Here is a 14,655-nt window from a genome sequence, read left to right on the forward strand (position 1 = left end):
TCTTGGCTCTTATTTTTTTTCCCCATTACCTTTGTACCCTTCACCCCTCCACTCTTCCCTATTTACATAGATTTCATTTCCATTTTTTTTCTTTTCTCATAATTTTTCCTTTCCCTTCTTTCCTTTCCCCTTCCCCTCCCACTACCCCTACACCTTTGGACCTTTTCCTATTTCAAATTGTCAATTATTTGTTTTAATCATTTTAATCCTTATTTACACTTTGTTTCTCACACTAGAGAAACTATTCGGTATTAACCCATGTGTGTCTTATTTATTTCACTTTAGAGTATGGCCTCAATATGCATCCATTTAGCTATAAATGTCTCTAGTTTCTCGTTCTTTATGGCTGAGTAGTACTTCATTTTATTTAAAAAACCACATCTTCTTTATCTAGTCTCCAGTTAATGGGCACTTAGGTTGTTTCCAAGCTTTAGCTATTATAAACTCTGTTGCTATAAACATGGGTGCACATATATCATTGTGGTATGATTCTTTTAATTCTTTTGGGAGGATACCCAGCAGGGGAATAGCTGGGTCAAACAGGACCTCTAAGCTTAGTTCTTTGAGGTATCTCCATACTGATTTCCACAGTGGTTGCACCAGTCTGCACTCCCACCAACAATGGAGAAGGGTTCCTTTCTCCCCACACCCCCGCCAGCATTTGTTATTGGTTGACTTTTTGATAGCAACCCTTCTTTCTGGGGTGAGGTGGAATCTCAGTGTTGTTTTCATCTGCATCTCTCGAATAACCAGTGATGTTGAACATTTTTTTATATGTTTATTTGCTGCTTTTACTTCTTTGAGAAATGTCTGTTTAGTTCAGATGCCCATTTTTGAATTGGGTCTTTGAATTTGGGGGGTCTGGTTTTCTTCAGTTGTTTATATATTCTAGATCGTAGTTCTTTGTCTAAGGTACAGCTGCCGAAAATTTTTTCCCACATTGTAGGTTGTCTCTTAGCTCTGCTGGTGGTTTCTCTTGCAGTACAGAAGTTTTTTAATAAGATGAGATCCCAGTTGTTGATTCCTTATGCTAGTCCCGTGCTACTGAGGTTTTGCTCATAAAGTCTTTTCTTATGCCAATGTCTTCAAGAATTCTACCTAACTTATCTTCCAGCAAGTTTAGTGTTTCTGTCTTAATATTTAGACCTTTAATCCACTTTGATCTTAGTTTAGTGCATGGTGATAGGTATGGGTCTAGTTTTAATGTTTGTTTTTTGAGACAGGGTCTCACTATGCAGTTTAGGCTGGCCTTGAACTTACTATGTAGCCCAGGTTGGACTCGAACTCACCATGATCCTCCTGCCTCAACCTCCTGAGTGCTAGGATTACAGGCATGTACCACCACGCCCAAACGAGTCAGGGTCTTTTTGAGGGAGGCTAGTTGAAAGGTTAACTTGGTTCAGACTTTTGTCCTTAGCTTTATAGGCCCAAGAATTCTAGCCTGTCCATAATCTAGAATTGACTAGACTCAGAAAGGGTAGTTCAAGGGAACTAGAATAATGAAAAAATATTTTTGTTTGGAAAATCTGGAAGAGGACCAATTTACTAACTCTACAGTGGAAAATATAACAGCTACACAGGTTAGAATGTTTATGTTGGTATGAATAGTATACTTGTCCCCGGCCCCTTTTACATCTCCTTGATTATTTCAAGTAAATAAAGATTCAAATCCTCAAATATGATTCATGAACTATTATATATATGTGCCAGATATTTTGTTGAATGTAAGAGGGACAGCCATAAGCCAGGCTGACATGAGCCTGTTATCATGGAGCTTAAAGTTTTGTGGCTATGAATTTGGGGTTTAATAGCATTGATATGATTTGAAATGGTCTGTCCCCTCTGAAACTCATGTTGAAATTTAATTCCCATTAGGATATATTAAGGCAGTAGTACCAGGTGGGACAGTAAGAGGTGATTAGGGCTCTGCCCAAGGAATGAATTCATCCATTCATGTGATTGATGGATTAGTGGGTTAACAGGTTATCTGGAGAGGTCTGCTATCAATGCCAATTCGGATAGGTTACATGCATGTTTCTTTGCCTGTGCTCCCTCTGAACTCTTCTGGCAAGAAGACCATCACTAACTGTGGCCCCTTGATCAACTGTGAACAAAAATAAACCTCTTTTCATGATAAATTATCCAATCTGTGGCATTGTGTGGTTAAAAACAGAAGCTAGACCTAACAGACATTGCACTATGTTAGCTAGATATGTCCAATTCTGTAACAGGGATAGGCCCACCACAGCACTGTGTTGAGTCCAAAGTCTAGGGCAGTGGTGGTGAACCTATGGCAGGTGTACTGCAGGTACCTCTTTGTGTCATTAAAAGCTCTAAAATGTTTGTCATCACTGGTCTAGGGCATTCCCACCCCTCTCCAAACAGTGATGGAGTCACTCTAACAGTTTACTCTCTGACTTCTGTTTTGAATATTTTAGGGATATCCAACCCCCTTATTTTGATACATTAATTCTTAGGCTAGGTAGCATACTCTATTAACTGTAGTGAAAATCATCTCTGTTTTCTATTCAATTATTTTAGAACCACATTTAAATTCAAACTTTGTCTTTTATTGTGGGACCTGGAGAAAGTTATTTTGCACCTGTTTTCATCTAATAAAGTGGGAAAAATAATTCCAATCTTACCAAGTTTTTATGAGGACTAGATTAAATAATATACATATGCAAAATACCTAGGCATAGGCTTGTTACACTGAATGATAATAGTCCAGAGATGTAGCTATGAGTTAGATACTTTTGCATGTATTAATATAATCCTCATATCAACCCAATAAATTAGGTATAGGTTTTTTCCCACAATTTTTAAATTGTGGGTAAAAATATACATAAAATAAAATTAATGAGTATAGTTTAAAAGTCCCAACTCACAGATCAGTGTCCTGAGGCCTAGAAATGTAGACTAACTAGCTTGAAGTTACACATTTTGTTGGATAGGGATTTGAGGGCAGTTGGTCCAGGTCCAGGGTCCTTGCTCCTACCTCATATGCTATATTCCTTTTCCTGAGAATTCATTTTCTTTCTTTCACACCTAAACTCTGTCTAGTGGTTTGTTTCTACTTGTGTATCTTTCTATCATATCCTTATTCAAGAGTTCCTTGAATAAGGAACTCTTACCTGGAGCCCATAGACGGGTTTCAATGACTATCATTAAACTTGTATGAATCAGGACTCTTCAGTATAAGTAAAAGAAACTTGGCTCAAACAAATTTAACCATGAAGGAATTTCAATAAAGGACTAGGATATCTCCTGGAAACCTGGGATAGGAATTTTATGAATACATGTACTCAACTGCCATTAGGACATGATGTCTTGATGTCTCTCTCATTTCTAACCTCTGATTGTTTTTTTCAGACTGTATCCTCACATTCTGCATTCAAGTATTCTCTGTTTCTCAGAAAATATATCTGTTAATACTATTCACAAGTTTGGCTAGTAGGAAAAGAATGACTTGTTCCTTTGCATATAAAGAACAACAACAAAAAAATCCAGAACGAGGGCTGGAGTCTTAGCTCAGTGGTTCTGCTGGCTGCCTCTGAAGCACAAGGTCCTGAGTTCGATCCCTGGTACAAAAAAAAAGGGCTCTAGTTGGCCCAGTTTGGGTCAAGAGCTCTCTGGCAGCTGGGCATGGTGGTGTATGCCTATAATTCCAGCAGTCTGAGAGGCTGAGGCAGGAGGATCATAAGATCAAGCTCAGTCTGGGCAACTTAGTAACTTACAGAGAGCCTGTCTCAAAATAATTTAAAAAGGGAGCTGGGAATGTAGTTCAGTGCAAAAGTTCTGGGTTAAAAAAAAAAGTCTGGTAGTCAGTTCTATTAGTGTACATTAAAGTTATAGAGTATGAGGTATGAGTGCAGTTTTTTCTTCTGAAGAATCCATTTGTTCCATCAGATTCTCAAAGAAGGGAATTGTAATTCAAAAGCAGTAAGTAATGATTAGAAACAATGCCAAAATTATCTTTTGCAAGGCCAGAAATTTAGCTCAGTGGTGCTGCTGCCTGCCTTGCAAGTGCAAGGTCTTGAGTTTGATCCCTGGTACAAAAAAAAAAGGCTTGCTCTTTTTAAAAGAAGCCCTTCGGACTCTCCAACTTCTGCCATTGGTACCCAAGTCTTCTGGACAGCTAGACTTGTCATCTTGTATTATGAGTCCTCACTGTTCTTTAACTTCTGCACTCAATTATTCAGAAACTTTTGTTAATGTTTCCCATGCAGTTGCTATTGAAATCATTCTCTTCTATTTCCCTGTCACACTCCTTGACCACCAGCTATCATCTTCTCCTTCCTCCTTTTTTTGGAGATGTCTTGCTATGTAGCATACGGTGGCTTTGAACTTGAACCAGCTCAGCTATCTTCTTCTTTAACTTTTTTTTTTGGTACTGGGGATCGAACTCTGGTCCTTGCGGTTGTGAGGGAAGCGTTGGAACCACTGAGGTAAATCCCCAGTCCTTCTTCTTCTTTAACTCTTTAAAGAGCACTTTCTATCAGTAGGAAAATGGATGTATCTTAGGACCATAATGTTAAGTGAAATAAATCAGACAAATGAGCTTAAATATTCCATGTTTTTTTCTTATATGAGAAACCCAAAATATAAAGAAAGAGCAAAACAAAGAGAGACAATAGGAAGTAAGGAGATAAATCTTTCTCAAATAGGAAGGGGATTAAGAGATGGAAGGAGAGGAGAGGAAGGGGGAAGGGGATGAAAAATGTATTAAGATGTGTTATGCACATGTACCAACTCCCCATGAAGAATATAGTCATTATGTGCTGCAAACAGGTAGTAATAAAAATTAAAACTGAACAAAAAGCATTTTTTTCTTAACCAGGTCATTATCACCGTCCCTTCTGAATAAAATCCACCCTATTGGTTGAATGTTTTAAGCACTGCCTTCCTGTTATTCTTATGCACAAGGACTCCGTGGTATAGCCTTTCCTGGGCAGAAAGGACCTGCAGTTTGGTCCTTTACCACTTTTCCATTCTCTTTCCAACTGAGATCTCTTCTCATTAGCAAACTTTGATTCAGCCACACTTGTTGCTCAGTGGTCTATTCTTCTTTGGTACCAGGGATCGAACTCGGGTCCTTGTGCTTGCGCAGCAGGTGGCGAAACCACTGAGCTAAATCGCTGGACCCAGTGATCTATTCTTTAGACTTCCAGCATGTCTATTGGTTCATACCAATACTTGTCTTTATTAAGAAAGTAACTCATCTCCAAAAGGGGTCCATTCTTTGACCGATGAGGTCATTATTCTATTTTTTTCCTCTTAACTTTTATTGAGTTTCAGGGACCTGCTCTTTCTTCTTTCCATCTACATATTTTTCTTGTTCTACTTACTCAAGAAGCACTTCCATACCATCCCTGACAAACCTATCTCTCTTCTTCTTGTGAAACATTACAGAACTTACTGTTTTACTCATGTTTTCATTTAATTCTATCATATACTTTATTAATATTTAAATATTTTAAGCATTTTGTTGCCCAAATAGATTATGAGGGTCTAGAAGGCAAGACTTCCTTCAAGTCAATCAAATACGGTCTATGGCACTTACCATAGCTATACACATATGGTTGACATGAATACTTGTCAAGCATTTATAAATGTCAGTTGAAAATATGTAATGATTTGGTTGTTCACATTATACATAAAATTTTCACATTACACAGAAGGGATTTAATAAAACTTCTTTTAACTAGTAGCTCCTCTATGTGGAAATATGTTTAAGTGTTAGTCTAGAAATTATTAAATATTCATCAAAAGGCTGAGGTGGGAGTTGATGTTGAAGATATTGTGTTAGAAGTCATCAATTGCAGATCACAAAGAAATGAAATTATGAAAATCAGTGAGAAAAAAATCTTACATCATCTCTTCACAATATTTTCATAGTAAGAGGGCTCATATTTTAAAAAAATGTTTTCTGTGTTCTCATTTACATTTTATACAGATTTTTCCTGAGGGTAACTGATAAAAGACAAAATTTTTAGCTGGGGTCTGGTCATTTAACCTCTTAGAGCACTGCTCTTGTAAAATTTTGAGGTAATAATACTTATCTGATAGAATGTTAAGAGCCTTAAAGGTAGTAGTACACCTAAGACAGCAAGTTATTTGCAGCTAGTTGATGATTCATTAATGATGGATGTTTTTATTCTTTACTCAAGAGAAAGTTGAAGGAAAAGAGTAGAAAAGGTGGGCCTGATGGTTTACTTAAGAGGCATCAGGGAAGGCATGCAGAGGTGAGTAACTATGCAGAGTTGACAGATCAAGAAAGGGCATTTGAAATGACATAGATGGCATGGAAAAGCTGGCAAGTCTGGGGTAAGGTTAGACTACATTATAGCCATTTATTTGCAGGAATAAATGGAATTTATTTCCTCTCACATTATATTTCCAAATTTAGACTAAAATAATATCTTTTTTTGTTATTTTCTTAATATCTTGATCATATTAGATTTTTACTAGGTAAAACAATTAGCATTTTCTTAATTCCAGGTTTTAATTACAGAAAAAGAAATCAGGGAGAGGGGTCAAGGACAGAGGAGGCTTCTTTCTTCATTGTTGCTCTCTGTCCCTACTGGACCATACCGTCACTTCAGTCAGACATACTGTTTCCTTCATAAAATTAGAATGTGGTAGTGGACTGCAAGGCTTGAGAGTAGAACTACGTGGAAGAGGACTGGCTGAGTAGAAGCATGCTAGGTGAAACAATGAGCTCCTTCTACTGGGCACTGGCACTGCCCAGTGTGAAAATGGGATTTGGAAAAGTTCAGTCAAAGCAAAAACAAAAAACCAAAAACCTGGGAAATGATCTTTGGAAGTATGTTGAGGATAGTAACACAGAGTTACTCTATCAGAGTGGGTCACAGCTGTGTGGGTCACAGCTATCAGTGTATAGTCTGGGAAAATCCAATAAAGAGTTCTGTTGCTAAAATTGGATGATTACATTGTTTTTCTAATTTCCAGCAAAATGGGTTTGAAGATTTTCATTTTGTAAGTTATTATTAAACTTTTAGTACTTCCTACCTCGTGAAAAAGTTGCAAACAAATTTACAAAGAAAAACACAGACATATTATTTCTTTAGAATAACTTTTTCAAGAATATGGAGTGATCTGCATAAGCATAATACAGTCGGATTTAATGCTGGTAAAATTGTGTCAAGTCCATATGGCAGAATTAAATCCATCAATATTTCATGGTGCTCCACAATGAACACCATAATTTCTAGGTGCTGCCACCTGAACTAGTTTGAAAAGGAACATATTACACCCCTGCGACTGCCTTTTGTTATTTCTCCAGGAAAGGAATGTTATTAGCCTCAGTGAAACTCAAAGGGAATGGTTTAGATACAAAGTAATCTTAAAAATAAATAAGAAAGTCTAAAGGAGACCTAAAGAGGGTAAATTCCAGTGTAAGAATAACATAATAGTAGCTACTGTTTCCTGAGTGCTTTATTATATACCATGCTCTGTGCTAAATATTTGCCGAAATTTATTTTAATCTTCATGACCAGCCTGTGAGATATTACCCACATTGTATAGCTAAGAAGAAGGTTCAGAGACTTGCTTAAGGTAACTCAGCTAATTAAGTGGTTGGTGACACTGATCAAACCCAAGTTTTCAGACTGTATGGTGATGAGATTGTAATGCTTCTTTGTGTGTAAAACTATGTTAAAATGTAACATTTCTTTGTGAGTTAAAACTGAGATAAAGTGCACAGATGTTTTTTACACATATATGTGAAATATACACATTTTTATCACCACAAACTAGATCAAGATACTGAACATTTCAGGCAGCACAGAAGGTTCCTTCCTGCTCACTTTCACTCAATTACCCCATACGTAATCACTACCCTGCCTCTATCACCATAGGTAGGTAAGTTTTAGTTAGATTAATCTGAGTTTCTGGAGTTATCACCAAAAAATTCCGTAAGTCTGTCTTTCATTTTGTCATGTTAGCTGTAGTCAAAGCTGTTCTAGTTTGGGCTTTAATCATGCACTGTAGATAGAGCCTAGCTGATGGACATGGCTTCATATCCAATTTCTTGTTCTGAAATTAATATTAATTTTAAAAAAAAATCAAAGAAACTCCCAAATGAAGGGCCACAGGAATGGGTAGCTTCAGATGGGTTATCAAAGCAACCAATCAACCTCTCTTCATTAGACGCTCCACAGACACAGCTTTCTTGATTTATGTAATTTGTATATCTATTTCCAATTATGGCATCTCATTAGGAAGTGGATGACCTTCAAAGGTCATCTCAATTTATGAAAAGGAAAACTAGCCAGAGCATGTAATACTGATTGTTTTGGAATATCTTGCAGCACTCGGACAAAATTTATTCCAAGTATCTTGCAAAGTCTATTGGCTGTTTCAGGATTTGAAGGCAAAGAAGAATGGAGGGAAAAAAGATCTAGGCAGAGTGTGGTGGAGAATACGATTCATTATTCTTCAATGGTGGTTTAATGTGGTGGCTTTCCATGTCTTACTGGCTAGCTTTTAAAACTACATTACTTGTTATCCATCCCGGCAGTGACAGAAGCAGCACCAATTTACCTCATGTTGGAAAGCAACGGTTGGTGAATTTTCGGCAATTACTCTAGATAACAATTTTCCTTCTCCCTCTCCAAACTCCTTCCCTCCATCCAGCCGTTGCAGCTTTTTAGGGTTTTTTCCTTCTCCCTCATTTTGAATGCCACCACAGCCAACTGGCACTCTGAAGCAGTCTACAGAAGAATCAGAGGAAGACTACTGACACTTGTTGGCATCCGTGGATCTAGCAGTGACATGTGCCTGGGGTAGTCTAAGTGGGAGAAGTCTACAGGAACGTTTTGGCCATCAAAGCAGGGCAGGCTCTGAAGTGGACGCACGTGACAGTAGCAGCCACCTCGAGAGTGACATCATCCCTGGAGGCGGAGCTTAACTGTAAGGCCTTACCAGCTATTGAGCTTCTTCCCCTGTTCCCCACCAAATGTCATCGAGCCCACCAGCCAAAGCTCCCTGAGGAAACGAGAAATGTCTAGACATCTTGGAGCGCCAGGGCCCCATCTCTCTACGTAAAGGGTTTCGGCTCCATTCTCTCTTCCAGCTGCTCCCCACCCCCAAACAGTGGAGGGGCAGGGGGCGGGGGCGAGCGCGCTCCACCACGCACGCGCCCCCACGCACGCGCTCTCCCTCCGCGCTCGTGCTCCTCCCCCCCCCCGCCCCCGGCCCGGAGGGGGCGGGGCTGCGGGCGGCCTCCGAGGGTGCGACGCCCCTGGCGCGGCGGCGGCGCTAGAGAGCGGCCTGCCGGGCGTGGGTTGCTGGGCGCGCTTCTCCGGCGCGGCCCGCTGGCACAGCCGTCTCACGCGAGCCGCCTGCCCGGCAGAGCAAGCTGCGAGCGCTCCGGGCGCCAGGCCTGGGGCGGCCGGCGCTGCCTCCCGCCGCCGCCCTTCGCGCCTCCTCTGGCGGCCCCGCCCCCGTTCCCATCCCCCTCGCGCTCACCTCCGGGCTGTGCCGCGCGCTAGGCGGAGCGAGGCGCCCGCCGCCGCCGCGGAGCTCACAGGCGAGAGCCTGGCCCCGAGCCATCGCTGACAGGAGCACTGCCGCGGGCTGCGCTCGCCGGCCGCGAGGCCCCGCCGCGCCGTACCGGGGCGCCGACCCTCCGCGGGGCGTCGGAGGGCAGCGAGGTGCTCCGAGAATTGGGGGCGGCGCCGGCGGGCGGCGCGGTCCTCACCGGAGACTCCGGGGACTGGGGCTTGACCGCGAGGTGCAGCGAGCTCCTCAGAGCGGCAGGTAAGGGTTCTGGGGAGCAGTGTCAGGAAAGGTCGCCTCGGTGACTGGGGCGTTCGCCTCCGACGCTTCAGCTCGGGGGGAGAGGGGCGGGGGCAAGCCTCAAGACAACGAAATGGGCAGCGAAGTGGCCCCGGTGCCCAAGGCGTGGGGAAGGCTGCCTCTGGATGTGGCACTTAGGGTGGCTACAGATGAGTACGGGGCCAGCCATTTCGCTGTCACCGAATGTGTCATGGAATTTGGTACCTAGAGAGTCATGGGTTGATGGGGACCAGGATAAGACGCGAGGCAGATTGCTAAACGTGGCAGGGAATGTGGTGCAAAACGAGTTGCAGAATGAGCCCCCAGAATGCAGCATGAAAGTAGTTGTGAAATGTGCCAGGTAAGCCACAGGATGGGCTGGCCTGTGTGGCGTTGAAATTCACGATGGAAGTGTTATTAGTGATATTAATAATTCCTCTGGGATAGAGGGCGTAGTATAATAAAAGATTAATAGGGCTCATTGCTAGATATTTAACCACAGGAAATCAGGGGAAGCTATGATAAGCTATTTTTTGACATAGGGAAATTACCCATGTGAAAGCAAAAAGCAGTTTGGTCTGGTTGTGAGGTGGGGAAAATGAGGCTAAAATAATTCCAGGTTTTGTTACAAGCGTGCAGAGCACTGATACAGTTTTACCCTGTCTTCTGTTCCAGGTGTGGAACGTTTAAAATGGTTTTCACAAAACATAAACAATGATTATTAAACATTAGAAGATTTGGTGTTTAGAGTGTCTTTCACTCTCTTCTCTGCCTCTCTCCAGGAAAAGAAACAAAAAAACCAAACAAATCAAACATCTTAACCATGATTGTGAGTTCAAGATCATTAGGCAGAGAGAAATATTTTTCATATATGCCTCTTCTTTGATTTTTGCACAGGTGAAAATAACTAGAATGAGGAAAACAAAACAATATGGTGAACAAAAGAGATACATTTTCAGGCATTTTGAAGGTTGGAGCCAAAAGCTACGGCAATGGTTAATTACAGAGAATGGCAGTAGAGCAATGTTCTTGTATGTTCTGGGTGTTGGGATGGTGAAATAAGAGAAAAATTGAATACAGTAAATTGGCATAAAAAAGCAGCAACATGGATACTGTATAGGGAGTGCTTCTTGAAGCATTTCCCAGGTAAATCATTTTAGGAATGTGAACACAAAAATAAAACGTTAAATGTCCGTTTATCCCCCTTTCTTCCACACCCTCCCGTTTCACTCTTTCTCCTCTCTCCCTCATATATACATATATATATATATATATGTATATATATATATATTCCACATGCAGTAAACGTGACTTCCAATTAAGAACATTTGTATTTTGAGAGGATTGTCAGAACATAGCTAAAATCTGAGAAGTAACAAAAGACAGCTCAATGTGCTACTTAACATGTATACATACAATGAGTGTCTGTATACTGTGAAACAAAAGCAGAAATATATGGATGTGTTCATAAGGATATATGTAATTATTGATCAGATTTTAGTCGTTTGTATTATAATTCTTATAGAGAAATTGAATTTCTTGCCTGAATGTTGTTATTATAGTATTTGAGAGATAATCTGAAAATTCATACTCATTGGCTTCTGCCTGGTTCCAGATTGAGCCATTGAGAGATCATTTGCTTCAAAGACAAAAGTGGATTTTCCTTGATTAATTTTGGCTTTTAGTGTTTTCTGTAGATATGTCCCTTACCTTGAGGCTCTGTTGAGTCTAAAGAAGAGAGAAGACCAGAGGAGAATAAAGAGCAGTTCTGTTGGGTCTTCCTGTTTTGTTCTGACTATAAGCCATATGTACTGCCACCCCCTACTGTCTGTAAGAAGAGGTGTTGCAGAGCCCCATTCTTTTCTTGTTATCACTGCCCCCTTGTGTAAGGGAAGAAATTGATAATTGGACTTTTGGGAACCAGTTCTCTAAGATTGTTCTTTATCTGTAGAATGGTTATGTAGATTTATTAATCATCTATTCTCTTCAAAGTTGCAGAGCTTTAAATTTACTACTAATCAGGTCTCAGATTTGTCTGTTTTTAATAGTATCTGATTTTAGTCAATAATTGAAATTACTAAGAATGTTTTCAATATGTTCAGGAAGATGGAGTATTACTAGTAGTAATAGTGCACATTTGTATAGAACTTACTCTGTGCCAGTCCTGTTGTACATTGTTCTGATCAGTTTCAGCATCCAATGAGGAATGTTCTGTTATTCTCATTTTGACAGATGAAAAACATGAAATAGAGAGAGGGAGAGAGATTAAATAACTTGCCCAAGATTGTGTAGCAAAGAAGCAGAAAAACTAAGTTTTAATTTAGAACTCTGTCTCCAGACTCTGTGTTCTTCACTGGTAAATTCATATTGACAAGGCATAATTAAAATATGTGCCCATCATAAAATCAATACTATAAATGTGAATTGACCTAGCAGAACTCACATGAATTTTAAGCCTACATATATGCAAAAATTATGGTCACTTATAGTATGAACATGTCTCTTTAGAAAACTGTTTTAAATTTATGTCTGGGATTACAAGTAGAGGATTATCTACCTTTTCTATGGTCAAAGAAATATTTGTAATGATGCTTGGCTTTGGGGGGAGCTTTAGGGGTAAAAAGGTACTTTCAAGTACTTTGACACAATGTGTGTCTTTATGTAGTGTGTATATACGTACATTACACATACATATCTATGCCCTTTTCTTTAAAAACACCAATAAACCTTTATTTTTAATTTTCTTTAGAAAATAAAGGATAAATTATTATTTTCCCTACTTATGTTTTTATGTTCTCTATTTTATTTAAGAAAGTAGTTAACAAAAAATGGATTAGATACTTATGCATATTTAACGCCTCCACAAACATGTTCAGATTTTTCTTAACAAACATTGCTGTTTAGCTGTTGACTAGAAATGAAATAATATTTATGAAAATTAGTAGTGTAAAGAATAGCAATGCAGTAAGCACTTATACCTTCACACATTTTAAGAAATGGAACGTTACCTGACGCAGTTGTGATAATTATTTTCTTCTCCTAGCCTATTTCTGCCATTCTTTTCAACAGAAACCTTTCCTGATTAACCTGTGACTCAAATGTCATGTGCTCAAACACTTCATTTGTTGATATTGTGGAAGTTAATAAAATCGGATAATGGCTAAAACTTATTTCGGATATTTTAAAATATAATTTAGTATAATAAATATAAACTCAAACCATCCAAACATTTATATTTGTTAGTAGTTCATTTCACTTATAAAAATTTGGTCTGCATCATTTTCATAAACATTTACCAACATCATTAAATACTAATAGATTATTTCTCTCTTCCATCATTGATTCTTTTTTTTTTTGGTACTGAGGATCAAACCTAGGGTCCTTGTGCTTGTGCAGCAGGCAGCAAAACCACTGAGCTAAATCCCCGGCCACATCATTGATTCTTGATTGGCCCATCCTAGTACTCCTTTTCCCCTTCTTCCCCATGAGTTGCTTTGCTCTTTCAGTATTTTCTAAATGACTATATGAATTATTTTGAGTAGAGAGAGAAGTAGACCCTACAAAGGAGTATACTAATCTGGTAGTTCCAAAAAGGCAATATTGCGGTTGTTGCTACTTACTGAATATATGGTAGAACAAGTGTGCATAAAGGAATGCATCAAAATTCTCTCCTTGTCATATTTCTTTCTATTGCAATAGAATTAAAATTGAATCTGAGATACACTGATTAGGGACGGACACTAGTTTAATTACATTGGATTGAATTTATCCAGAATCACTCAGTGTTAGTTGGGTTATTTTCAGTGACAGTACCTAAATTTTATTTCAAGGAGTTAGAACAAAATGTGTGGATGGCTTTTTACTTTTCTAGTACTAGTCTGATCAAGTTAATGAATACTAGAAGCTAGTTTAATTATTTGGACATGTCTTTTTTTCTCTCTGAATTGATATTCAGCATTTTCACATTTGCTTAATGTACCTGTGATCATCAAATGCTGTTATTTGCAGGGAAGACATTATATAAATAAACATTGTATAAATAAATAGCTTATACTTTGTTATAACACCATGAAAACTATCACTGGGTTTATTTAATAGCATCTTTTATAATTTATTTTAGATGAAGATTGTGTAAGATTGAAAAAAAAAGATGAGTGAGGAGATGTGTCTATAGTGATGGAGAGTATATATATTTTTAATGAATCTGTTGTAAAAGTCATGGAGAGAAATGTTAAAATAAAAGCTTTAAGACTTAGGGCTGTATTTTCCCACTCAGTGACCTCTTTTCTTTCCTGTTTGAGGACATGAGATTCAAATTAATATTATATGGAAACCAGGAAATTTGTGTCTTGATTTTTAGAAGATTAAAGCAGGTTAAAGATACCAGAAAGCTCTAATTAAGTAATTATAATAACATAGTCTGGAAACAAATCTACTAGGTAAGTTTATTTTATTATTATTATTTTTTTGTGTTGGGGTTCGAACCCAGGTCCTCATTCATGCTATGCATATTCCCCAGCCCAGGCCAGTTTATTTAAAAAAAAAAAAAAGTTTATATGGGGTGTGGTGGCACATGCCTGTAATTCTAGCATTGGGAGGCTGAGGTAGGAGGATCACCACGAGTTCGAGGCCAACCTAGGCTATATAGTGAGTTCAAGGCCAGCCTGAACTACAAAGTGAGACCCTGCCAAAAAATAAAAATTTATAAATCATGTAAAAGCTCTGTTTGTGGATAAGTGTCAAATAAGTTGATTTTTTTTTATGGGCCATATGTTACAAAATTATCTTTTTATGTTCAGCTTCTGTTTGTCCTTTAGTACTTTTGGGGTTTTTTTGGTAGTGGGGATTGAACTC

At 39.0% G+C, this 14,655-nt stretch overlaps 2 protein-coding genes across 5 annotated transcripts in view; one reads left to right on the plus strand and one right to left on the minus strand.

Annotated features, from left to right (window-relative positions):
- Marchf10 (membrane associated ring-CH-type finger 10) overlaps positions 1-9,561 on the minus strand; it is a 228,483-nt gene extending 218,922 nt beyond the window's left edge. The window contains 1 exon segment of the mRNA XM_087210162.1: positions 9,493-9,561. The gene's annotated coding sequence lies outside the window, so the exon portion shown is untranslated.
- Positions 9,562-9,643: 82 nt separating this feature from the next.
- Positions 9,644-14,655, plus strand: part of Tanc2 (tetratricopeptide repeat, ankyrin repeat and coiled-coil containing 2) — a 469,601-nt gene continuing 464,589 nt past the window's right edge. For all 4 annotated transcript variants that reach the window (XM_013067044.3, XM_013067047.3, XM_013067048.3 and 1 more), the window contains exon 1: positions 9,644-9,783. The gene's annotated coding sequence lies outside the window, so the exon portion shown is untranslated. The remainder of the gene's footprint in view (positions 9,784-14,655) is intronic.

Source organism: Heterocephalus glaber, unplaced genomic scaffold (genome assembly GCF_053883595.1).
Source record: "Heterocephalus glaber isolate CG9 unplaced genomic scaffold, H.glaber_assembly_v1.0 deba00001124, whole genome shotgun sequence".
Classification (NCBI taxonomy): domain Eukaryota; kingdom Metazoa; phylum Chordata; class Mammalia; order Rodentia; family Bathyergidae; genus Heterocephalus; species Heterocephalus glaber.